A 26,561-nucleotide genomic window follows, 5' to 3' on the forward strand; every position below is an offset into this window, starting at 1 on the left:
CGGCTTTGCAATGGGTAGGCCCAAAATACGTCTACGCTTTCTTCGCAGTCCCGTCTTGCACATACAAAAAAAAGAACTCCAGTGACAGCCACGGCGGTGCGGTTGAAAAGAAAAAAAAATAGCCCCGTATCTGCATTCAATCTGCAAATGTCGTGGAAAGACGATAGCCTTACGTGTGGAGAGGGAACAAGACATTTATTTGATGTCCTGTGCAAGAAAATTGGTAAATGATATTTTGGAAACGGTGTGTCCAGTGCCTCGAGCGTGCAGTGGAGGCGAACAAACGCCTCAAGTCACGTCACACATGAGACATAGGCGCCATCTAGCAGTTTTTTTTTAAAAAACAAAGTGCGTGTCTCCGAGATAGCTGTGCGCGCCCATCTCAGAGGTGATAAAGTGTAGAACGCAAGGCGAAGGGTAGGTCCCACCACCGTCTCGTTTTAGCAAAGCGTTGGAAACGCTCGTGTTTCCGCGCAAGCGTTGCATGGTCAGCGCACCGTGATAAGTGCTACGGTCCTTAAAAATACTTATGTATGCCTTTTCCAGTAAAGGGCTTACATACAGAATATGTACGTGTTGTTATGGTGCCCCAAACATGCGCGATAATTGCTTTTTTATTGACAATTGCAGAAGCATGAACGCTCAACTCAATCCTCAGCAACTAAAGTGGGCGCTGCGGATGGGGTCAGCCGTTTCGAATACGCGATGCCGTTAAGAGTTGACAAACAGACAAACGTACAGACAGACAGAAAAAAGGCAGAAAGACAGACAGACAGACCAAGCTTTTTGCGTCGAAGGTCCCCAAGAAAGAATATCGTCTTTAAATATGCAGCACCAAGGATAGTAATCTCTCCCATCATCATCAACACAGAAAATACAGCTAGTTTTTTGCAAGGGTGTCTTCTCCTTTTGCTCTTTCTTTCACTACAATGTCTTCCCTGTCTCAGAATGTAAAGCTGGGTTGTCATACGAGTTAACTTTACTACCCATCCCGCCCCCCCTCAAAGAAACGTCTTGCGCTGCACGACTCCTTGTCCTGCCAAGCAACCAGTTTTTTTTCTAAATTTCTCGTCTCTAGTTTTGTCGTCTTGTTTCTCCCCTCTCTTTCTTTTCGTGAAAGTACCACTTCCCGCGAAGGGTACAGTATACTTCTACATTTATATCTCAGATACTACTTATCCAATCAAAAAAATTTTCACAAGTATGAGTGCGTACATGCGTTTTGAAAATCTCTACCAAACACATTGCCCTACCTCAATTCAATACATATATAAATAACTCAAATTTGAGGGCACGTTAAAGAACCCCAGGTGGTCGCAATTTCTGGAGCCCTCCACTACGGCATCTCTCATAATCATATGGTGGTTTAGGGACGGTAAATTTCACGTATCCATCAACATTTATAAATAATTAACACTGATTTTAGTTATTCAAGTTTTATTACTTCAACTTACATATTCTATCACTATAAATTTTATGCAGTGGTGGACTTCGACCTGACGATTATTGATATGGAAAGCGGACAACTTTTATCGTTTTTGTGTACTTACAAGAAAAAATGTATTTTAACCAGTGAGGTTTACCTATAGCAATTATTGACGTATGATAGTCAACCTAAAACTATATTTTCTAATGTTGCCTATCTAATCAGTGCTCCAAATATTACAGCAACTTGATTGAATTACCGAAGTTATTATGGCGTAAATGCAGCCCAAAAAAGGGCGAGTACAAGAAAGTGAACAAGCACAAGCGCTTCTGGTGTTCACTTTTTTTATCTCATATTTTTGTTGCGCTACATTTGCGCCATAATGAATTTGTATCACCTGCTCGCCTGCCCATTCGGTTTACCGGTGTTATGTTAAAAAAAAAACGTGTAGTGCAAACAACGCATTATCGGTATTTCACGGAATCTTCCCTAACGTCTTGTGAAATGAGCCTAATATTGAGCACATGTTTCGTTTCTCAAAGCAAAATTATCCAATCTTAGCAGTACCTGACAAAAATGGCACAAGTAATTCAAGGAGAGTTTGCTCACAATTTTTTCACCGCACCAGTAACCACCGTATCTATGAACACTCACGAGATCACAAGGAGTCGTTCGCTGCCAGGAGCCACCACACGATTACAGTTCGCACAACTCCCTTCTGTCGTTGATAACTTTTTTTTTGCTGCTTGTCGCTTGTGATATCCAGAAGGTGTTCAGAATGATTTCCTTTTCGTCAACGCATCAGAACGCTTCGCACAATGTTCACTGCACCGCCTCTGTCTGCGCCATGTTGGTTTGCCGGGAATGGCCTCCCTGCGGCGAGGCTGCCTACGTCACTCCTCGAACAGCCAATCAATGCCGCTTAGCGATGAGCGGAAGCAATTTGGTCGCATCCATCGGGGCAAAAACAATGTGGCGGAGCGTTTCCGGAGCCCCCGCAGGAGCATATCCAGGGGATTGGCCCTGTTTTTTTCTCCGGTTTCCTTCGACTGGCGCCCACCGGAGAAAAACGGTGGAAAATAAATGTATTTGCTCCGATACAATCCTGTTCAAGGGAGGCCACCAGAGCAGAGCTGAGGCACCATTCACCGATTCCTAACAGCTGGGAACATTTTCGTTTACAGTGTACAAACTACAGGACATCAAATATTTATTTCATTGATTAATTGATATGCAGGGTTTAACGTCCCGAAACCACCATATGATTATGAGAGACGTCTTAGTAGAGGACTCCGGAAATTTCGACCACCTTGGTTTCTTTAACGTGCCCCAAAATCTGAGCACGTGGGCCTGCAGCATTTTCTCCTCCATCATAAATGCAGCCGCCGTAGCCAGGATTCGATCCCGTGACCTGCTGGTCAGCACCCGAGTATATTAGCCACTAGACCACGGCGGCAGGGCAGGGGAGAATAAATGATAAAAAGAGGACTTGGAACAAATAAAAGAAAGGAAGGAAGGAATAAACGCCTAATTTCCGAATGGTTTAGCGGTGTAGGTTCCACGTTCACCTTAGGTGGGAGGTCTCCTCTTTCCAGGAACCCTCGGGCCTTCGCTGCCTCTTTGGCCTTGGCCACGAGACGTCGTTGTTAGTCCAGGTCTTCCAAGGTGAGCTTGGCCTCCCACGTTTCCAGAAGGTGTTCGTTTTCTTTACCAGCGTCGCAGGCGTTAGGCGGAGGCGATAGATCTGTATTTGTATTGCATGGACACTCGGGGATCAGGTGGGCCAACGTGACAGGTACAGCGCAAATTGGGCAAACGTATGCGAAACTACAGCAAAGGTTGTGTGTCTACCCAAGCAATTGAGATATTGAAGCGCCGAAGCAATCCGATGCCGTTCACCTGTGTGACATGGGTTCCTGGGCACAAAGGCCTAGAGAGAAATGAGGCGGCTCCCGCCGCAGCCGGCGATCACGCCTACCGGGCAACCCTTTCCCGCTTTCTGGACGCCAGTACTGTGTGCGCGGAGGCTGAGTCTGTACCTAAGACTTTCTCTGCAATACTGCAACAGCATAGGCTGGCACGCAGAGAGTATCCACACCACACTCGAAGCTCAACAAAGAGGACAGCACCATACTGAGAGGACTGTAGAGCAACACATATGCACACGGCATACTTATTTACCGATTGTACCCTACATTACATGAAATAAAAGAAAGAAAACGAAAACTTTAGAAAAGGTTGGAAGGTTAAAGAACAGGAAATACAAAGCTAGAAACGAGAGAGACATATAGTTAGAGTGAACGAAAGCAAAGACTGGAAGGTGGAAAAACCAGTAAACACAGGAAAAGAAACGCACACAGAAAAGATTTAGAAAAACGCAGTAAGCAACGAGATATAAATATGCATCCAGATCGGAACGAAACTAAAAAAGAGCATATAGAAAGCAAGGAAGGCCATGCAGCTTTGCTGTAGGTTCCTTGTTTTACGCCAATACTGCAAGTCGTGCAATTTTCAACAATTTGTTTACAGGCTTTGATAAGCCTTGGCTTTAAAATATTTGGTATGTGTTTAAGATTTTTCTTGTGTAGGAATCAAATAACTGTTCGGTTAAATATGTAATTATTGCGTGACTTATATCTGGTGGCTTGTGAACTACAGGTGGACATCCATGAATTCCAAATAAATTTTGACTGAATACCCTTGCATGACAAAAGGAACACTTTTCGAGACATTCAGATGTCTAATACTTATATTTAAAATGTTAACCTGCTGAGCATGCACAAAGTACAAAATGTATTTGACAGCAAAATACATAACATGCCTTAAAGCATGATATTCACTTTGGAACAGTGTTCACCTAATTTTTGAAAGAGCGAGATTGTAATTGCTATTATATTTCGCTGTGAAACCAAAGAAGATTCCTCGTACCTTGTATGACTTGCGTCATGCAGTATTGAAATGGTGATCTCAAAACTGAAAACTTCTAATAGACTTCCTAACCAAGTTGTCAAAGCCACTATGTCAAGTGAAATATTGAACAGTTTATATTTTGATGCAGTGGGGGTACTTAACTCATGCAGAATGTTTCAGAGCTCTGCTATGAATCAACTATTTTTTGCATGGCAGTTCTCATCCTTTTCCATTGACCTCTATGTGTCCCATATGTCACAGAAATAATGCAATATTCTTGGAATAGTATATATTCAAAGTAGTGTCGCACACATGCCTGACACAAATGGTATAGGGGATGGGGCACAGCTGTGACCGCATTCATGCATAACCTTTAGTGTAGGATGCTGATAATGGAACTTTAAAATATGTTTGATCTACGAGTGTTAAAACAGTCATGGTAAGGAACTGCAGCGCAAAATGGCAAAAGAGCACGTGTATGATTAATGTCACATTTGCAATAAAAATATCAATTTTTTCTTTCAGCCTATGCTATATATACTCAAATGTTTGCTTGTTTCACAAGAAATACTTCGCTCGTCCGTGAAGAAGTGAGGAAAAATACGCAAAGAGCTGAAAGAAGGTTAGTGTCTTTCAATGAGGATGAATAATGGATATCTAAGTATGCTTGTAATAGTGCATGCTTACGGTATGTAATAGATATTAATTTAGACAAAGGTTGCCCACATCGCAGAGCAAGGAGAAATAGTTATGCCAATTGAAAAATAGAAATCGCGTATGTGAAGCAATATGCCCATTATCAGGAGTGACTATTTTGCTGAAAGACCAGAATTAGTGATGCCAGATACGGAGACGTGACTTACGGTTATCCTCGATAGACAAAAGTAAAGCTTTATGAATTAGAGCAGATGTGAAATATTCATGTTCTGGTTTAATCAACAAGAGGTACCGAACCAGATTGGGCAATAAAAGATGCGACGTAAATGGCTCACGAAACGTGCGTTGTGGCAGAGCAGCTAGTACATTCCGCGCACAGTGTACCTACACTACCTTAAGATAAGTACTTTTTTTCAGAGCACATATTATCAGCAGCCAGCCAATAACCAAGGTTTATGTTCATCGAATAGTCGGCGCATTTGTATAAAACAGACTTTTATTGACCTTTCGAGGAACCACTGGTTTAATGAGTGTGTCGATTTTACTTACTCATATTATACAGAGAACTACATGGCTATTTGCAGATAAACTGAGAGAACCTCACTGATGTCAGTTATTTCTAACGGGCACAACTCTTTGCATAGTGCTTAAGCGAATAAGATTTCACCACGACGAGAACAAAATTGTAACGTCAAATTTATATAACGTGTCGTATGAAATGCAGTGTGTTTGTGGGCCTCTCGTGGTATTTGTATATTTATTACACCTATTTTGTTGCGCAAGTACCAAGTAGAATTATGTGGTGGCACGTTTGTGGATGTTCAGAAACAGGTTACTGATATTATTGTGCCGTATATTACGACCACAAAAACTATTTGTGTCAGAAGACATTGACGCTGACTGTAAAATGCTTCTGCTTTTCGGCAACTATCATAGTATCAATCGAGGATTCGAAGACACAGGCTTATGTCACTGCTAACATTATTTCAGAAGACGGCACGAAGATGTCACCTCAATCGGGACTGTTCCTGTCCGCGCTTTCAGCCGTGGGTAAGTCAAACAGTTCGTATACGCCTCTAATATCAATAGCTTAGTAGAAATATGTTTTCTATGAATAGAGCAAGAAGAGGTATATATATATACATATATATATATATATATATATATATATATATATATATATATATATATATATATATATATATATATATATATATATACATACATATATATATATATATATATATATATATATATATATATATATATATATATATATATATATATATATATGATCTCTCTTTCTCTCTCCATATATATAGAGAAAGAGGGAGAGAGAGAGAGAGAGAAGAAACACAACTTAGCCGTGGTTTCGACTGGTGAAGCGGTCTTCGTCAGGGTTTGCGAACAATTTTGATGCAATGCAAACATGCCCCATCGACATAGTAGTGTAGAAAGGAAACGGGAGAGAGCGACAAATTAGTGGTTTTTTACAGTGATGACATATGCTGTGCTGAACAGTGATCTTCATCTCATTCGCTGGAGCGAACCAAAAAGAACCAAAATAAATAAGAGGAAGAGAAAAAAAGAACAAGGAGGAGGAGGAGAAGAAAGAAAGAGAAGAATAGGGCGGATTTCGCGACGCGTCTTTGAAGGTCACGGAGGGACATTGTGGGTGAGCTGGGGTGGCAGGCAATTACTTGTAGCGAGACGAGGGACTCCAGCAAAGAGAGTGCCCGACCCGGCCCCTTCTGTGGTCAGTTAGATAAAGGAAAAGAGAAACAGGAGTTTCATTTTTGCTGAAACTATACTGACACATTTCATATGGGGGGGGGGGGGAAGGAGAGACAGACTTCTGGGCAAAAATGGTGAAAGCGAAAAAGGCCGCTTGTAAAGTAAAGCCGACTTCTAGGGCCGGAGGCACAGGTCGGCAATATGACTGCATGCGTGTGTCCAGCTCTTTTGTACCACTCCCCGTAGCGCTTGTGATTGAATTCCGCTGGTGGTGGTTGGGCTCTTCCCCTTACAGATAATAAGGCAAACATAATTTAAACAGAATGGCAAAGAAAATATAAAAAAGGTGATCAGTGAAAATAAACACATAATAACAACCCTAATGGATTTGGTGATTATGTGCGAGTGATATGTGCACAAATCTGTAAACTCAGGGAAATGCAGACAGACAAAAAGTAACACAAAATTGGAATAATATTAATTTTAATATTAATAATAAATAATAAAAAAATTATAATCACACAACATAGGTACATATTCGAACAGACCATCGAAAATTTTTTTTGGTTATTCCATTCTTCCGATAACTTTTGGGCACCTCTGTTGAGAATATCAAGGGATAATATAAAATAATAATAATAATAATAATAATAATAATAATAATAATAATAATAATAATAATAATAATAATAGTAATAATAAAAGAACATTTATTGTTAAAAATGAAAGATATAAAAATTTAAAATCTAAAAAAATCATTTGAAAAATTAAAAAAAATGAACATTACGCCAAACTTGATTCTTGTCCTATATCAACGCTGCACGACCTAAGGAACGATTGGTTGCCGATGCTTTCATTGATGCCATGTGTTGGTGTTCGGAATTTGTGGATGAATTGTGACTTCCTTTGTTCCCGTTCACGCCTCGAGCTGAAGCGCGACTGGAGGAGGGTGACTCGTATATTCTCGTATGAGTGCTCTGGCAAGTGTAGATGCTTGGAAAAAGGCAGATTTGGCAGACTGCGTGCGGGGGCTCTGTGATTATTGTAACGTTGTCTCGATGCCACACCAGTCTGCCCGTTATACAGCTGGCCACAGATATCGCAATACACCATATATATTACATTCTGGCTGTCACAATTTAGCGAGTCTTTAATTTTGAATGTGAATTCTGAGGACGAAGTCTCGGGAACAGAGGTAGTCATGCCTTTGCAGACTTGGCAGCGTCGTTTCCCGCATGGCTTAAAAGCCCATTCACTGCTTTCAGACTCGGTCTTTTTGCTCTAACCATGATGTATTTTATGTTCCTTCCGCGGTGGTTGGCCACTCGCGGCGGCTCCAAGAAAATCGAGGATAGACGGCACTATGCTGTATAGCGTTAAAATGTTTTGAAAGGATATTGTTGAGGTGCGGTAGTGTAGACGAGTATCTAACGACAAGGTTAGTTTGGTTTTTTGAATGACGTGGTGTCGAGCCCAACAAAATTTCGTTCCTATCTAAACTACGTGCCCGGCTTATAGCATCATCAATGATTTGCTCTTGGCACTCTTTTGCCACAAGGGCTGTTTTAGGATCCTTGCATGGCCTTAGAAATCTGACACGTACGAACGAATTCGGCGTTATCGGTGCGCTTGCGAGTATGGGATGGCTGTCTTGCAGAGATGCGGAAGACTACTCTTAAAAAGTAGGTACTGATGGCGATCTGTTAGTTTTTTGTATATGTCCGTCCGAATTCGTTTCTCATTGATTTGAACAGTTAAATCAAGAAAGTTTATAGTTGACATAGATTAGGTGTGGGTAAACGAGATTGATGAGTGAGTTGAATTAAAATCATCTATGAATGACAGCAGACTTTCCTTTCCGTGGTGCCAAATGTTGAATACATCGTCCTTTTGTAAACAAGAGGCCGTAGTGTTCTGCTCTCAAGAAAAGGTTCTTCAATAGATGCCATAAAATTAATTGCTTAATTAAGAGCCATCTTTGTTCCCATAGCTGTGGCGTTTATCTGGAGAGTGTGCTCATTATGAAACTCAAACCTATTGTGGCTGAGTACCAACTGCATTAATGTCGACAGCGTGTCCTCATCTATGCCCACCGGAACGCTGGCCTTCTTGAAAGCTTTGACTGTCGCGTCAATGCCATCTGACTGTGGGATGTTCGTGTAAAGTGACACTACATTTATTGTAGCTAGGATGCTATCGTTGGGATCCTCGAGTCCGCTGATTTCACGGAAAAAGTAGTTAGTGCCCTTAATGTAAGAAGCGATAGTTGGTACAATATCCCTAATTATGAAATCTAGTGTGCTTGACAATCTTTCTGTTACTGTGCCGCTGTTTGAAACAATAGGACGACCAATGTGGCTGGCTTTGTGTATTTTAGGGAGAAAGTAAAACCGGCCTGGAGCAGGCTTAATCGGTTGCATTCCCTTGAGCATATCAGCCGTGATTTTACATTCTTGCGCAGTGAATTTAGTTCACGGGCTGTTTCTGATTCGAATAATTTAGTGGGGTCATCTTCTAGTTCCGCATAGAAGATTTTGTCCTCCAGTTGCCGAAAGTCTTCTATCAGGTACTCAGTTCTATTTAATATTACTATCGCACCGCCCTTATCCGCATGCTTTTTTACCAAACCCGCTCGATGGCTTAGAAGCTCCAGTGACTTCCACTCTTCCAAGGAGAGATTGTTTCTATAGCGCCTTGTTTTTGAACAAGCCAATAAGATGTCTTTTTTACTGCCGATATATACATGTCTAAGTGTCTGTCCCACTGTTCAGGTGGTGACCACGTTTTTCTGAAGAACCAGGGAATTCTGCTCAGCTCAGTTTATGGTCATGGAGAAACTTACTTCCTTAGGCGCATATTTCTAGCAAAGTTATCTAAATCCTGACGGAATTGGAATTCACTAATTTTTCAACTAACCGGACAGAATGTGCGGCCCTTAGAAAGCAGTCTGATTTTGGTAGCAGATAGCTGTGCTGAATAAAGTATAACTAGACTCGGAGGCGCTGTTTCAACATCCCGGTTGACATTTATTGGTGTCGCCGGTATAGCGTCCTGTGTAGTAATTGTCTCAGCTACTCCATCCCGCGGTAGTTTCCGCTATTTTGCCACTGCTGTTTTTTAATTTTCATACTTTTCGAAATCAATAATGTCCTCCTGGCTGAGATTAGACTGATGTCTAAGCGACAGTTTTTTCTCTTTAAGCTCACGAGATTTTCGTTCGCTGTGCTGAATAATAATCTGCATGAGCTGCAACAATCCATCGTGAAGTGTTTTCTCCCACAGTGCTTGATCTTCATGATTTAATATTGTCATTGCGGGATTGAGCTTGAGAAGTAAGCCAAACTAAAGAAAAACCAAACTAATATTGTTGTCACATACTCGTCTGCACTACTGCACCTCAACAATATCCTTTCGAAACATTTTAACATTATACAGCATAGTGCGCGTCCATCCTCGATCTTCACGGAACCGCCGCGAGTGGTCTACTGCCGCAGAAAGAACATAAAAGACATCGTAGTTAGAGCTAAAACGACCGAGTCTGATAGCAGTGGATGGGGTTGTAAGCCATGCGGTAAACAACGCTGCCAAGTCTGCAAACACATGACTACAACCTCTGTTGCCGAGGCTTCGACCGCAGACTTTACATTCAAAATTAAGGACTCGCTGAGTCGTGACAGCCAGAACATAATATATATGCTGCATTGCGATGTCTGTGGCCAGCTGTATATCGGTAAAGCTGGTACGGCATTCAGACTACGTTTCAATAACCACAGAGCCCGCGCACGCAGTCTGCCAAATCTGCCTTTTTCCAAGCATCTGAATTCACCAGAGCGCTCATTCGAGAAATCATGAGTCACCCTCCTCCAGTCAGGCTTCAGCGGGACTCGTGAACGGGAACAAAGGGAGTCATACTTCATCCACAAATTCAAAACACTAACACACGGCATTAATGAAAGCATCGGCAACCTATCGTTCCTTAGGTCGTGCAGCGGTGAGACGGGACAGGAATCGAGTCTGGCGTAATTTTCGTTTTTTTTTTATTTTCAAACCTTTTTATTAATTTTTAAATAAAATTTTTAATTTTTCAATTTTAACCGTAACTGTTATTTTAAAGTTAACTTATTCAACCGTAACTGTTATATTATTGTTACTATTCCTGGCTATGCTCAACCGAGTTGCCCATTAGTTATCGGGCAAATAGACCAACCAAAAATTATTTTCATGTTCTCGTTGTGTATGTACCTTTGTTGCGGGATTTTTATTTCTTCATTACTTCTAATACTATTTTTATTATAAATATTTTATTTCTGTGTTTTTTTGTCTGTCTGCATTTCTCTGAGTTTCCAGATTTGTGCACATATCTCTCGCACAATATCAGCCATGTTTGTTAAAAGATGCTTCATTTCGACAGATCACCTTTCTTGATATTTTCTTTGCCATTCTGTTTAACCTATGTGTGCCTTATTATCTGAAAGTGGGAGAGCCCAACCACGACCAGCTGAATTCAAACACAGGCGCTTCGGCGAATGGTACAAAAGGGCTGAACACACATTCACAACGCGACCCTTCCGGCCCTAGATGTCGGCTTTACTTTACAAACAACCTTTCGTGCTTTCACCATCTTTGCCCCGAAATCTTCCTCCTCCCCCAGATAAGAAATGTGTCAGTATAGTATCAGCGAGAACGAAACACCTGTTTCTCCTTTCCTTTTTCTAACTGACCATAGAAGGGGCCGGATCGGGCACTCTCTCTGAGGAGTCCCTTGTCTTCCCACAAGTATTTGCCTGCCACCCAAGCTCACCCACAATTGTGGCACCTTGAGTTGGTATGGCATAATGATAGTTAGAGCGCGAGAACAAAACGACGACACAGAGACAAGAAGGACACGAAAGACACGAGCGCTCGTGTCTTTCGTGTCCTTCTTGTCTCTGTGTCGTCGTTTTGTTCTCGCGCTATAACTATCCTTCTCCACAATGTCCCTCCGTGACAGTCAAAGACGCGTCGCAGAAGCCGCCCTATCCCCCTGTTTCTTTCTCCTCCTCCCCCTTGGTTCTTTTTAGTTTTTTCTCTTCCTTTTTTTATTTTGGTTCTTTTTGGTTCGCTCCAGCGAATGAGACGAAGATAACTATTCGGCACAGCATATGTCCCAACTGTGAAACACCACTAATTTGTCGCAAGATCCCGTTTCCTCCTTACACCTACATATTAATGACGCTTGTTTGCATAGCGCCGCACTTGTTCGCTAACTCTGACGAAGACCGGTCGACCGGTCGAAACCGTTCGTAATGAAATAAGACAACCGCTAAATTGTGTTTCTTCTCTTCCCGAGTACGTTTAGCCCACTGGTAAAAATTCTTAAGTATATATATATATATATATATATATATATATATATATATATATATATATATATATATATATATATATATATATATATATATATATATATATATATATATTTGGGATATGGCACAATGTGATTGTTGTCAACAAGGATAAATATATCCTTGTTGACAACGCTCTCGTTGTGACATATCCCATACCTTCACGAAGACTAACTGGCCCATTAAATTATTACTCCCACTATATATATATATATATATATATATATATATGTATATATATAACTGTTGTTTTGCATTTATTTACCACAATATTTATCGGATACTTCTGGTGTTGAAGCTTGGAAGTACTAAGTCAATGCAATCAGTATTGCTCTTAGCAGGTTCGCGGTTGATGTAGAATACGAATTTGACTTATTCAAGCAATGAATGCTACCTAAAGTTTCAATTTTCTTCACTCCTATAGCCTTTGATGTACAGTCTATTTCCAACAAAAAATGTATAGCTACAGTCTGTTCTACCCTTATTATCATATGAGTGTTCGAGGTTTCTGTAAGCTTCTGGGTGTAGTATTGAAAACAAAAAATAGGTTTTCTGAGACTAAGCATGAGTATATTATTCTAGGCTGAATATGCTGAAGCAATATGTTGACTCGCAAGATACCTCAGAAAAAAAAACACTTTTTTTTGCAGTTATCCTACTCATATCTGCTGCTGATGTGAATGCTGTCTTTGCTCTGAACTACGGCTCAGAAAAGGCCAAAGAGTTCTGGGAAAGCCAAGGCCGTATGGATGCTGAATGAAAGTTTAATTACTAAATAGAGCTCACACTGATGCGGTGAACAAAATAAAAACATGCTGCCTTTCCACATTAGACAATAAAATTGCACAAGATATTTTTCCTCATCTCGATACAAATAACTTATTTTGCTAACATGTTCCTATCATCGACTGAATGGACGCCCATAGCACTGCCAAATTGAGTTCACTGTTTCTGCCCCATGCAAAACTTCATGTGAAGAATGCAGTGCCCTTACTAATTTTCCATCACCAATCAGACAAGAAAGTTCAGTTACCTTGTATGATCGAAGCCTTTGTCACAACACAATAAGCGGGTGTGGCATTTATTTGGGTTCAGAGGTGTATTTTAATGAGTTTGTCCTTTTTCTTATTTTCTCGATACGAATAATGATATGTATTCTAATTTAGGCCCTTTCCACAAAGGAATACTGTTACAATGTACCTCATATTGCGCTACTCATTCCTTATTGATTTCAAACAAGGACATGATGAGTGTTAGTATCGCCCTTCTAGAGCTATTGTTCAACTTTTCCGAGTACAAATCCAGCAGACTCTTGTGCTTGCGTTTCATTACAGTGCTTATTATTCTTGCGCATATGTCTTCATCGTAACTGACATGCACAGTGTCTGATGTGCTCTGCTCTACTCGCGCACCCTTCCTCGTCGACCGGCGAAAGTCAGCTTCTGACCATCAAGACCTCAACGCCTGTCACGTAGATCCTGTGCGTCACCCAACAGATATTCTTGACATCAAGCACTTCTCTGCCACGGAGGATGATGATTTGCTACGTGGGTGCGCCAATGCGCGTGACACCGAACCTATAGAGATACAACGCGGGTTTTGACAGAATTGTTTCTTGTCAACTTTGTTATTTGTGTTGTATCTACAGGGACTAGAATTCAAGTTGGAGGGGAGTTGACTCGGCTTCTGCCTCTGTTTTGGTAAGCGAGGAAAACACGTTGAATAGTCATTACCAGCAACGATGTTTGCAGGTGATATAGTAATAATAGCCGGGTACAAGCAATATCTGCAGAGATTAAGAGGCATCTGCGGCAATGAGTTAGATTAGTAAGCAAAAAGTTCAGAAGGTGAAAATTGGCATCATGACTCTTAATGATAACGATTGCAGTGAGCATAGAGTGCCAGAAGTCACGCTAAAAATAATGGATAAATACATACATTTGGGCGCATGGGTAAACAACCGGGCTGAGTACCTAAGGAAACACGAAAGATACGTAATGACTAAGGATAACGGAAATGCAGCTGTATTGAAAAATTGGCCACTGTGGAAGTGCAATAAGTTTGACGTTCTCAGAGGGATTTGAAAAGGTGTCTTGGTCCCGGATCTGACGATCAGCGATTTGGCTTGTGCATGAGATCAGAGGATCATGCAAGAATTAAAACTAAATAATGTGGCATAGGTCGACTTGCTTCGGGAACACACGGGAATACTCCCAATCAGGGAAAACTTCGTTCGAGTGCTGGGAAGCTAGCAGCAAGATGTAATTCAAGGAGCAATTGAGAAATTGGGAGAAGAGCGTTGGGCTTTGAAAGCTTTCAGCTACTTGTACATGAAAAATATTGATACTAAATGAAGAAAACGAACTCGAAAATTGTCAAGGAAGTATTTAGACAAAGACAGAATACCAAGCCAAACGGAAACATCGGTTAGAAGAAGATGAAGGAAATAGAGAGGAACATGCGGAAGATTTAAAGGCTTATGAAATTATCACTGGAGACATACCAATGTTTTAAGAAGGAAACTGCTAATAAAAAGATATGCAATAATTGTCAAGGTATATCTCTTCTGTTCGAAGCCAGAACGGGAATTTCGCCAACCAAGACATACGAGCCAAATATAAAGGCACAGACATAATACACGTTGTGTGTGAAAAGGAGGAGGAAATGACTGAACATATGACAATGTTCTGTTAAGGGCTTCTCCTCAAGTTCAAGATAATGACACTGAATTTTTCAAAGCAATGGGGTTCATGGACAGTGAAGGCAAAACAAACTCTAAACGTGTCAAAATAACCAGGAGAAGGCTGACTGATTGCTGGCTACATTTCAGGCCCGAGTGAAATTCAATTCCTCAACACATAGTGATAGTACATATCTTTATTTCTAGGCGGCGTGAGCCACCACCCCATTTAAAGGACACAGCCGGATACTCTGATCCATTCACTCATCCCCTTGTCGTAGCACGCATTACTTGTAATGGCTGCCATCACTCGGCCGGCTTCATTTGGCCGCTTTCAAACATGACAATATTTAGCAGTGTTATTTCCAAATCTTGAGGCTTGCGCACGCTACACAATGCGCTGTCCACAGAGGGCGAGATTATCCCACTGCCTAAATTTTGTATTATCCACACTGTTTTCTAACCAGACAAACTAAACGCGATACAGCGCAAGAATCAAAGGGCACAAATAAACCCAGAATCAGGCTCCGAATAACCCGGGCGTAAACAAGAGCAAGTTATTCGGACTGTTGGGGATGCTGGCAGTCAACTTTTTGGTGAAGTCTGAGAAGCAGAAACATGTACGTGCCGACTAAAAAACAACAAGGATATCTGTTTTGGTGGTTCGTCTTGACTAACAGAACGTAGAAAGCTTGGCGCGTCAGCTAATGCAACCCGTTATGCGAGGTCGTCATATTCCATTATCTGAAAAAGTAGCTAGAGATACACTTCTACTCGTGAAAAGAGTAATTGCGCTTCACTGAACGATTGTCGATAGGAAGGGTACATTTGCGAAGACTTAGTTATCGCTACGGTTTTCGAAAACCTTGTTTTGACCAGCTAACCATTGCTTTAGAAGTTTTCTACTCAATCTTTCATTGGTTCATGGTGTAAAATCCACCAGAACAGCCTAGGTTGACTCAGTGTGGTTTTGGCGGTAACGTTGCCGCCAAAAGTGACTCCACGCAGTATTTTAGCCGAATGTCCAAGTGTGGACGTAGCATTAGGTTTATTGTGTATCTTCTATTATATTTCGCATTAATTTCCATCTTTGTTTTTCGGCAGTAAAGAAGTTTCATTTGCTTCTTCTAGGCATGTGGTGAACAGCATTGAAGAGATCAGGTTTAATTGTCTGCCGCTTTTCTCGATCGTAATTTCGTGGCTCAATATCAGGCGCAGGCCTAAAAAGACAGACCTAATGAAGTGAAAATAAAAAAGAGAGCATTTTTATCGTATTTCATAAAATAGACTTTTTTTACCTATCATTTTTCTATAAGTAAGAATAAATTTGAACTGCAATTTGTGCGGCTGTTAACGTGCGGCGATCGCTTTTCCATTGCTTGCTTAGAAAAGTGTAGGTGCTGTTTTGCAGGTGCAATTCACACAGAGTTTGGAGCACAGAACAACTGGCAAGAAATAAATGATGTGAAAATATATCATTTTGTATGTAGTGAAGTTGAATGACCCGATCGTGCTCTGTTGGCGCAGATGTGATGTTCGAAATATAGCAGCAAGATGAAATGGAACTTGCGATGTGCGATTACAAAATTATACATGCACACACCTATGGTAAACGTTACAACACTTGGAACACTCACGCTTCGAAATAAATATCAAAGAATAATATTTTTGTAGAGGTTACATATAAGAGTTATAAAACAAATGGGGCAAGACTGCCACCGTGAAAAGTGAAAAAAGAGACACACTTTTTTATAGAAATATTGTATATAACATTAAATTTAGCCAGTTTGTCTGTGGCGAGAAACGCTGAAGCCGACGTCATCGACCGACATGCCTCAGCGTGGACAATTATGTGAAATGTATGACGGCAAGCTCCTGTAATTTCTACCATCCCGTTCGTCCTCTTCTAACATGTCGCCACGGACCAGGCTTTCCGTGAACTCACTAATCGGCTGCCCCTTGATACCTCCGCGTAGCTCTTTGTTTATGTACTTACGTCGTAGCCGAAAACACTACCGAACGTCAGAAGAAACTCAGCTGGGCAGCCAACCAATAGCCACATAGGCGTGACAGTACTTCAGCGTTTTTTCAGCTACAAGTACTGCGGCAATCTTGTTTTTATAACATGTATGATCGGTATTCATAATATCTTCGTAACAAATTTCGCACGTCCCCCTACCTTGAAGGCACCGCGGAAAAAGTAAGTTGAGGGCTCGTAATACTTCTTTGCATTACTGGTATTGAAGGACTATGCTTCGAAACTTCAATAAATTTAAACTGGGGAATTGTTTGCCTAGTCTGCTTAGTTTGCGGTAGCTTAGAAAGAAATGATGACTAATAAGAAGTAGCCTTGCTTGCTTTTCAATCTTCGCTTTTCTATAATGAATTCTTCAGATTTTATTCGTCACGTGCCCTCTTTTAACATGACCAAATAATGAATCCGTGAAGAATTCAGACAAGCCTGCATGGCGTCACAAGAGTCACCTGACAAAGACAACAGCCGGTAAAAAAAAATGGAAGGAGCAAATCCATGAAGAGTAATTAGTGGTGGTTTGAGCGCAAATACGAAATATGGCGATCACAAGAAGCGAAAATGTGTGCGAAAAAGCTGGCGGAATTATAATTTCAATTGATATGTAGGTCAGCTGATCCCAAAGCATGAAGTGAATGCTTGCCGTACGTCTGAAAGATAGCTGCATATTTTTTGAAGAGTTTTACCAAACACTCATTCACCAAAGGCAAGAGCTTGACTGAACCTGTAATAAGACTGACCTAAAGGCGTGCAAAGGGTCCTTGTATAATCATTGAGGAGAATTCCAAGTTTCTCTCCTGCTTTTCCTGAATCGTGCATTTTTAACCATAGTTTTTATTTCAGGATTATTCCTCGAAACATTTTAGCAATATTCGCGGCTAAAAACATTAAACATCCATCTGAGGAAGTGTTTGCTTGTCACGCCTAACCCTGGAAATGTGCCAAATAAAAGCAGATCGTTGTGAGATGCATAGTGTCTATCACTTCATTTACTCTTTAGAGTAATTAGAAAGCTTGTTGCTTTTTCTAAAAGGAACGGGGTGCTGCGGTGAAAATTAGCGCCCTTAATAGCTGAACGACTCTGCGCACCTGAATAAGACATTGTTTTGTTGTAGCAATCATCCTCTTTCTGCAGGCTCACTTGACATTCACTAAAGACAAGTCGAAGATAGAACTTATTGTATTTTTGTTTTTCGTTAGATGATGTATTGACGCTGCACTCCACCACTCATCGAAAGATTTTTGCACACAGTGTGATTTTTCCATGCCTTAGAGATCAGTGGCACTTCACCTGTGGCACAGGCTCCATGGTGTGAGCACTTTTGACCAAGGTACAGTGTCATTATTGTCATAATCTTGGTACATTACGCCATGATTAATTTGAATTTTTTTCGATTTTTGGCGTTATCGTAACCACATATTGCAACATTGTTCCGTGATGATGACTTTTGCATCACTCGTCGCCAAAGGGGTAGACGAAGCATGCCGATGGCCAAATTTTGAGTTCGAAGCCTGTCACATAATACTGTCCTCATTTGAAAATAATGACTTTCTGATTGAATAAATTTTTTTGGTCTTGAGGAGAAGATGACTCATAAGGGGCCCATCTGTGGAAGGTACCCATGAAAGGACCGGAAGGTTAAACTCGACGGTCCGGGTCATGAGCCCTCCTGATGGCCCGAACTTGGTAGTCCTAGGAGAAATTCGGGAAAAAATATCCTGGCCCTTTTTCGGTGGTTGGAGACTCGCCGTTTACGCGCAACTTGGGGCATAGCGACCACATAAGTTGCACCAAGATATTTCACACCGGGGCATCCCCGTCTTAGTTCGATTATGATTCTCGCGTAAACGGCTGGTGAGGAATATGTTTTTGTCTCCAGGAGATGGAAGGCTAGTGCTTCTGGCCCTATGAGTCGATGGTGCGGTAACAGAAACTCTCACCGTTTGAGACGATTGTGCTGAAAAATTTACTATTGCTGTGCATTTGGTTCCCGAGCCATTTTTCTCCCTTAGTATGTGGGCCACCCTCTCTCCTGACACGGCGAGTGAGGTCTAGCACCTGGGAGTGAGCAAGTTCATTTGCGTTTGGTACGATGTGCTGGGCGTCAGAACCTATATGACCCGGAAACCAAATAAGTGTTTAGTGACAGCTTACGCCGCACGCGAGAGGATGTGAACTACCTTTTTACAGACTGAGCCAATATAGAAGGCCTAACTCAGGGTTAGGGAATTGGTGTAATTTGTATAGCGAGTTGTGTAAAACGGTTGCTACCTGTTCTGCGTGGTCTGGGTACGAGTTTCGGAGCGCAAGTGCTGTGATATGTTTTTTGTAGCGAGCTAACAGTGGCTACATAGGGCTTAAGGTTGGGGTATTTTGCGGCATCTACAAAAGCGACAGTGCTGGTCATGGCAGCTGCGGTCTTTAGTAGTGCGGGGGCGCGTGCTCTACGATGACCCTTGTTGTAGTCCGGGTGCATGTTACAAGACAGTGGTACTAGAATGTGGTTGCTCATCGAGATGGGCAGGGTGCGTTCTCATAGGGTAAAAGAGCGGGACGTGAGGTTCATGTTTGAAAATTACAAGGCGCACTGATAGCCCCACCGCGGTGTAAAAAGTGCTTTGTGAACAGAGGGAAGATTGATGCCCATCCTAAATATTTTGTCCATCGTTATAAACTGTGTCAAAAAAACGTGCTAAGAGATCTTAAGACACCTGTACAGGTCGGCCCAAAGGAACATCAACGCAGCATCACTCATATCAATATTCAAAGCCCGTGCAGTGTGTTTTTCTTCAAGTAATCATGATCGCATATGAATTTGTGCAGAAATTAAAATAATGACATTTGTCACCCATAAACTGATACCCATCAACAAAAATGGCGAATGATTCACAGATGCAAGCAGTTCTTGCATCTATCCACGTACATATGTATATATATGTATGTATGTATGTATATATATATATATATATATATATATATATATGTATATATATATATATATTGTGGGCGTTTGTTGCTAACATTGTCCTCATCCCTGCATAATCACAATCACCATCAACCGCTTGTCTCTTAGTCCTCATTGCCACTCTGGGTCATCGTTATCGTCTGTGTACTGGCTCTGCCCGTTAGTTTTGCGAGGTTTTTCCTCAATTAAACGCTGTCGCAACCAAGACTACCAAGACTTCATACGTGGTGTAGGTGGATTTTCAGTCCTCTTACCTCCCGCAGCCCGCTCTACCCGCTGGAGCTTCGTTCAGGCCGCCGATTGCGCCCATTGTCAGGCAGCATGTCCCAGACCGAGCCTACCGGCGCTGATGTCATCAACCACGCAACGACGCAAGCTGCCTCTCCTATTTACATACACGGACATCAGCGGGAACCCCCGCTCTTCGCTGGTTTTCGTGGAGAAGACGTAGAAGACTGGCTCGACGACTACGACCGCGTAAGTGTCGCTAATTGGTGGGACCCTACTGAAACGTTCCGCATATACGGATCCGTACATACGCAATTATTGGACTACGGAAAGCCGCATCATGCGGAAAGATGCGAACATCCGCAGCTTACGGAAAGCGCCATATCATGCGAAAAGATGCGGACATCCGCAGCTTACGGAAAGCGCCATATCGTGCAGAAAGATGCGGACATCCGCAGCTTACGGAAAGTGCCATATCATGCTAAATTACCTGATAAGCAGCTTACGGAAATCAGCATAATGCAGAAACCATGCAGCTATCTGCTACATCTTGCAAAGATCAAATGGACATCCTAGATCTCGAGTGAAAGCAATTGGTCATTCACGTACGTTGTTTGCAAAAGCAAGTACTGTGTAGAAATATATATGAATATTTCATTCTTAATATGTTGCATGAAGGTGAAATATGTTTGCTACCTGAAACAGCCTTGATGAGTAAACAAAAGCTTGAAAGAAACAAATGTGTTAAGAAGCTACTTAATGAGGGATTGAATCATCCGCATCTTTCTAATTGTCGTAATGCAGAAGCAAAATTACCTTTCAAATAAAATACATTGCAAAACTACTAAATTAACCTGCTAGCGATCATAAATGGAGGTTACATTGCAACACAATAATGCAGTGTTCTATGCAAGACCTAAAGAACTTATATAGTTATTATTATCAATAGAGAAGGATTATTATACACACCAGCCCTGCTACAATCAATATTTTTTTTTAATTGTCTGTATGCTGCAGCTGTGAATAGTGACATTGCAGTGTTGATGGTACACAAATGAGGTGACTACGCCGTAATTTCACGAGCTCCACCTAAACCACAGGATGGTGGCACAAAACACAATGTAACATCAATTTTAGAACGAAATGTTTAAACATAAATAATAATCATAGCACTGTGAAAGTGTGGCACTGTTTTTGTCTCATGAACGCCTTGTGCAGATCGGCGAAATGCTGCTTGAGGCTCCGGCACCACTGTAAATTTGGAAGGTCACTGCCATAGAACTTATGTGTCCTTCATAGGCACCTGGAAATGAAAATAATTGGCACAAATAATGTCAGAGACACATGTTAGCACATTAGTTCACATGCACAAGAAATATAACACACAGAATGAAACTGAAAATGTAAGGCACACAATCCTTCATGTTATGCATATGTGAATAATAGAAGAAATGAGTGTATTAATTAGTTCTGCCACATCAAAGAAAACAGCATGCTTATCACAGTGAAAATAACTAGGTTGTCACGATTTTCCAGGGTAGAGATAATCGATTATTATGTCCTTATGAAATTATGATTTAAATGCTTCCTGCACAGTAAAACTTTAGAAACTGCAAGTTAAAGCTCTCAATGTACATTTAATAGTATGTGCATGTACATCTGCTGCCTTTATACTATACAGTTTGTGCACAAAATTGGCATCTTGAACAATTTTGAGAGGTAAACCTATGCAAATTATGAAGGTTAAAATCACCATGAAAGCATGCAGGATCAGGCAGGTGCCATTAAAAATCGGTGCAAGCCAGACAAATATAACCGAACTGCACAAAAGTAGGGGAGCAAGAGTAACAGAAAAATTCGGCAGCTGACCCGCAGGTTGAGGTATCGAATCCCGGCTGCATTTCCGATGGAGGCAGAAATGCTGTAGGCACGTGTGCTCAGATTTGGGTGTACGGTAAAGAACCCCAAGTGGTCGAAGTTTCCAGTGCCCTCCACTACGGCGTCCCTCATAATCATTTAGTGGTTTTTCGGACGTGAAACCCCACATATATATCAAGAATAACAGAAATAAACTGCCAACAGAAAAGTTGGGTGCATGTGCTATCTGTAAGTGCTTACACCTTACTACATACAGCGTGCTCATTCCATTTTAAATACCGATATTGAAAATAACTGGTCTATTAAGAATGTAAAAGGTAAGGTAGAACTGAACGACTCTACAAAAAGTGACCCTATTATGACATCACGTTTTCTTATAACAAAATTGACTAAGACTCTGAAATATCATTATGCAAGAAAATATCTTCAAAAGAACAATCAAGTTTGAAGTCATATATTTTTAATATGGCTACTATGACTATAACCAAGAAATCGACCTCAACATGGCTAATGTTAGTTTTTAAGGCCTATGTTCACTATACAATGAACTATACCACAAAAAGCACAGCGTTTAGGCAAAGCACCACACAAAAAAAGAAAGCAGTCCTTTTTGTTATTACCTACAATGCCTTTAAATGGTATTTTTACTTCTACTTTCCGCTTTTTATCTAAGTAACTGGTGTGAAACAAGTTACCTGAAAATGCACTGTGCCTCCAAAACCTGTTGGTTGAATCTGATTTTTTAAAAAATGGCGAAGCTTGCACTAATTTAGGCTCCACAAGCCTTGGAACAGCGAGACTGCATGACTCTTAGGACTACTTTGGTTACTTGTGTTTTGTTTCTGGGCCTAAGCATAAAGACAAGGGCTTAACTGAATTGCTGCTAACAAACAAATGCTTTCGAAATTGCCCGAGCGTCAAAGGATGCTCAGACATTTGTTGTTTTTCGCACTGGGCTATTCTACACCAAACATACAAACCATAATGCCTGGCGACCATCACAGATGTATATTTTAAAAAATGATGGTAATTTACTCTTCTGAAAATGGTTATTTGCAGAAATGTTTTGAAGAGAAAAAAGTAGTGGTCACGTGGGTACCTTAAGAATTTCGCAGAATGTCGTGCGGGTGTTATTTGTGAGAAAATTTTCGAAGTACTGCTTTTTCTTGCCATATCAAATTTGATCTACGTATTAAGTATAGGTGCTTCTTAAAGTATTTGAAGCCGAGCAAAATTAGTGCAATTTTTCCGCTACATAGGCTTTGAATCATTCAGCCAAACTGTTTATCGTTTGCATTTCTTGTATGGCAATACTGCATTTTGTATGAATATTTGAGCCACATATACTCACTGCACAGAAGTTATATTTCACGAAAAAAAATAATGTTAGGTCCAGATTACAAATATCACTATATAATCGTTTTTGTCTACATTGAGATGCAACTTAAGCTGTGTGTTTGTCTAATTGAAAATTACTTTTATGTGTAACTTGAAAGCAAATAAACAGTTCTTGTTGAATGGCAAGTGTTATCATTACAATTTTTGTTTAAATGAAGAAAATGATTTTTGAAGTCTCCTATTGAGGGCCACGGGGAACTTCGGAACGGAAGCTGTCGTATATCAAATGCAGAAAACAGCCATCATAAGAAAAATTCAAAAATTCTTTTCTACTTTAAGACAAAGTGTAATCATATAACTTGCCCTATAAAGAGAACTGCTTCCTTGCTTTTAATGTGGCAAAAAAATGCACTAATATTACTGAGCTTCATGCACTACACACAATCACCTTTACTTAATACCTAGACCGAATTTGGTGTAGAAGAGGCAGTATTTTTGAAACACTTTTTACCTTTTACAAACAACACCCAGACGACATCCTGGGAAGTCTAGAAGGCACCAACGTGGCCTAATATTTTGTTCTCTGTGATATATTTTAGCATTTTGCTGTTTTCAATACAGTAAACGAGCACAATATTTTTTTTTCAAAACACATTTAGGTAGGTTGACAAAATGGCTGGAATGTTTGATGTTTAATTGCTTCACTGCCAGTATTTATTCTTCCGAAGCTCAAGCAATCACCTCTCTGTTACTGCCTCCCTCACATACAATGCCTGCATAGGAAAGAAAAAGAAAGGCAGGTCCGACAAAGTTCGCAAGGCAAGATATTTTCATGTTGGATAAATTCATTACCATAAACAGCAGCAAAATAACATTCATTTTGAGTAGTCCAAGACACAAGCTAGATACCAGCATACTAAGAGCCAAGCACAAACTTTTCATTTGAACATGTGTGGTGATAGACAGGAAGCACTTATTGCAAGACTGATCAGTCTGTAATTCACTGAATGAAGTCCAATGCACTGTTCAATCCAACACCACATAGGCATCTTTGCTATAGCAAAGCCATGTGTCAATGATTCATGCACTAGATGGGACAATGCAAATGTAACAAAAAAGGTGAAAAAAGAAAACAAGGGAAAAAAAAGAAGAAAAGGGGGGATGCAAAGTAGAAGCAGTGTAGCACTACTTTTACTTTGCATCCCCCTTTTCTTTCTTCTTTTTTCTTCTTTTCTATCATTTATCTTTTTTTGCTTCCCTTACCCCCAACCTCCGACAGGGGAACACTTTGTATCAGCGCAACCTAACTTGAAAAGAAGGAAGGGCTGCACTCTTCTGCGTTATAGGTTTTTTTTCAGACAAACATTTCCAACACGCACACACGCCGACACCAAAAGATGATGTCATTACTGACCCCATTTAAACTAACATGCCAAGGATGACAAGGTAACTTCTAAAAAATAGGTCCTCCTATCGCAACATCGGCCAGCCTGTCTGAGGCACTTCCACTGTTCACCCTGATTACCCCACTAGATGTTTGCATCTGTCGACTAACATCTTCATTTTGGATAACACTAAGACGAGCTTACATTGATGAATACGCACGAAAGTTTAGTGATGTATCATGTATCAGATTAAGCAACTCTGTTAAAAAATTATTGATAGCTTGCTTCCAGGATTTTTATACTGTAGCCTGAAACTTCGTAATGTCTTCTATGCACATGAACCAGATTGACAGCGTAATGCACAACATGCTTAAGAATACTGCGAGGAACATGATAACGACGAAACGACCGGCCACCCAAATTTTTCGCTGTACATGTTTATAAAATGTTCATGTACACCCAAACGAGGTGCTTATAATACAAGCCGAAAAAACCTACAAGTAGGGCCTTGGAGCCTTCTGGAAGTATATGTGTTGCATTTTTTCTGTGGAGGGCTCTACACCCATAAGTGAGGAACAAAACTCCTGTATAATGAAGAATGTTGGCAGCTATCAGTTATAGAAAAACCTAATGCAGCTAACCTTCCCCGACACATCTGTACATTTAGAGAGTTGACGTAGCTTCTGTGATTGTGGCAGTAACTCCAACAGGACCAGTGCGAAAATTGGCACTACTTGGCTAGACAAATGTCCAAACATGCCTCCCCGACTCCCTCTAGCCATCCCGGCTGAATCTGACACATGATTTCTTAACTGCTGGCTGGACAAAACCAAAACCACTGAAGCACTCACAATACACAGCGTGAAGTTCTTCTGGAGTGGTCAACTTCGTCTTCTGCGATGAAAGAGCAGCACAGTGTACTGATAAGGCACTCCTTGCAACGGTTTTCAATGCCACACAGTGACCATGCTGTTCCTGTCGAAGAGAGCTTCGGGAGCTTGGAGGGCGCTTGCTCTTTTCTGGGGGCTGCTGCCGCTGCTCGTTTTCTGCTCAAGGTCAACCTGCACAAAGTTGTAGACGAGGCTTTAAGAGTTGTATATAATGATATGCATATTTTCCCTGAACACACATTTCCTCGTGACACACTGAGGAATTTCTTATAAAACTTAAGGCATCGCATATGCAAACATTTACAATCGATCCGAAGATGCACTCGACTCTAAAGGAGCAAGTTTGTTATGTAGTGTATATAAAAAAGGTCATTCTGCACAACCACAACTACAGTTGCACACTAAAACGACATTTTACACGATCCAGTTTATTTACATGGTCCATTTTGTTTTATTTACACGGTCCATTTTATACGGTCCTCTTTTACACGATCTGGTCTGCATGAACTCTTGAACCGGGCACCTTATAGATTGAAAGACACACACAGAGTTTGAGACAAACCTAGTTTCCTGTGGAGCATCCTCTTGCACTATAACAACACATCTCAATTTAGTTAGTTGGTCAGAACGAGGTGAAAACAGCTCGCACTTGAAAAGCACGGGCAGAAGGAATGACGCCTGCACCCTGTGCTCCCTGTACATTCTCGTTTAGGGTGCAGTTTTCACCTTATCCTTATGCAATTTCGCATCTATAACATTGTTCGCTGCATAATCTTTGTGGCATTAAAGTGTGTGATACCGTCATGTGTATCCCATGTAATTTATAAAAATAGAATACAAGATAGCTTGATTCAAAAATAACAAAGTGCATCCAGGGCCATGTCCTATAGCCATTCTTTAGGCAAGTGGCAGAATGATTCATTCTTCAAAACATATCCTACTTGCAACCACTACAAGAGCTAACTCGTACACTGGCACATTCTGTTTGCCTCTTCAGATTATAAGGTACCTTTTTTACACCAGAAAGTCTTCAAGAAGAATAGAAGTGTATAA

At 40.9% G+C, this 26,561-nt stretch overlaps 2 protein-coding genes across 7 annotated transcripts in view; one reads left to right on the plus strand and one right to left on the minus strand.

The window, feature by feature from the left end:
- Positions 1-4,452, minus strand: part of LOC119179631 (pseudouridine-5'-phosphatase) — a 102,704-nt gene extending 98,252 nt beyond the window's left edge. For both annotated transcript variants that reach the window (XM_075868335.1, XM_075868334.1), the window contains exons 1-2: positions 4,355-4,452; positions 2,995-3,170 (exon numbers count right to left, since the gene is read on the minus strand). The gene's annotated coding sequence lies outside the window, so the exon portion shown is untranslated. The remainder of the gene's footprint in view (positions 1-2,994; positions 3,171-4,354) is intronic.
- Positions 4,453-4,866: 414 nt separating this feature from the next.
- LOC119179633 (uncharacterized) overlaps positions 4,867-26,561 on the plus strand; it is a 108,299-nt gene continuing 86,604 nt past the window's right edge. Inside the window, exons 1-3 of one of the 5 annotated variants that reach the window (XR_012885099.1) lie at positions 4,867-4,958; positions 5,984-6,043; positions 20,053-20,266. The gene's annotated coding sequence lies outside the window, so the exon portion shown is untranslated. Of the gene's footprint in view, positions 4,959-5,929; positions 6,044-12,761; positions 12,975-20,052; positions 20,267-26,561 lie in introns of those variants that run through there. The other 4 variants (XR_012885100.1, XR_005110832.2, XR_012885101.1 and 1 more) reach the window with 4 other exon arrangements.

Source organism: Rhipicephalus microplus, chromosome 7 (assembly GCF_043290135.1).
Source record: "Rhipicephalus microplus isolate Deutch F79 chromosome 7, USDA_Rmic, whole genome shotgun sequence".
Taxonomy (NCBI): Eukaryota; Metazoa; Arthropoda; class Arachnida; order Ixodida; family Ixodidae; genus Rhipicephalus; species Rhipicephalus microplus.